Source organism: Mastomys coucha, unplaced genomic scaffold (assembly GCF_008632895.1).
Source record: "Mastomys coucha isolate ucsf_1 unplaced genomic scaffold, UCSF_Mcou_1 pScaffold7, whole genome shotgun sequence".
NCBI classification, from domain to species: Eukaryota; Metazoa; Chordata; class Mammalia; order Rodentia; family Muridae; genus Mastomys; species Mastomys coucha.
The window spans coordinates 85,417,403-85,417,890 of NW_022196913.1; positions in this window are offsets into that span (position 1 = coordinate 85,417,403).

Genomic DNA, 488 nt, shown 5'->3' on the forward strand with positions numbered 1-488 from the left:
ATAACAGCAATTTTAAGGTCTTTAACTTGTGCTTCAAATTGTTGACATACTCAGGACCTCCTGTAGTAAGTTTTCTAGACTCTAGTAGGGATTTATTGTCCTGGATTTTTTATTGTGTTTTTATGTTGGTATCTACATATTTAGGATTGAGAAGATTGCAATTCTAGGTACATATATCTAGTCTTTGTTGGGTGAGTGTTTATTTTCCCCTAGGTTTCTGTTGATCTCCCTTCTTTTTAAAAGAGTGTGCTCCGTGCATTGGTTGGTAGTAAATTCTTCTCACATCTTGATATGTTTGACTACTTGGGGTTCCAGATATTTTTTCAAGGATTGATATCTGAGACTAAGGAGATGTGATAGGTTGAGTTTGATGTAAGAAAGGCCAGACAGTGTTGGCACATGCCTTTAATCCCAGCACTTGCGGGGCAGAGGCAGGAGGATTTCTGAGTTTGAGGCCAGCCTGGTCTACAGAGTGAGTTCCAGGACAG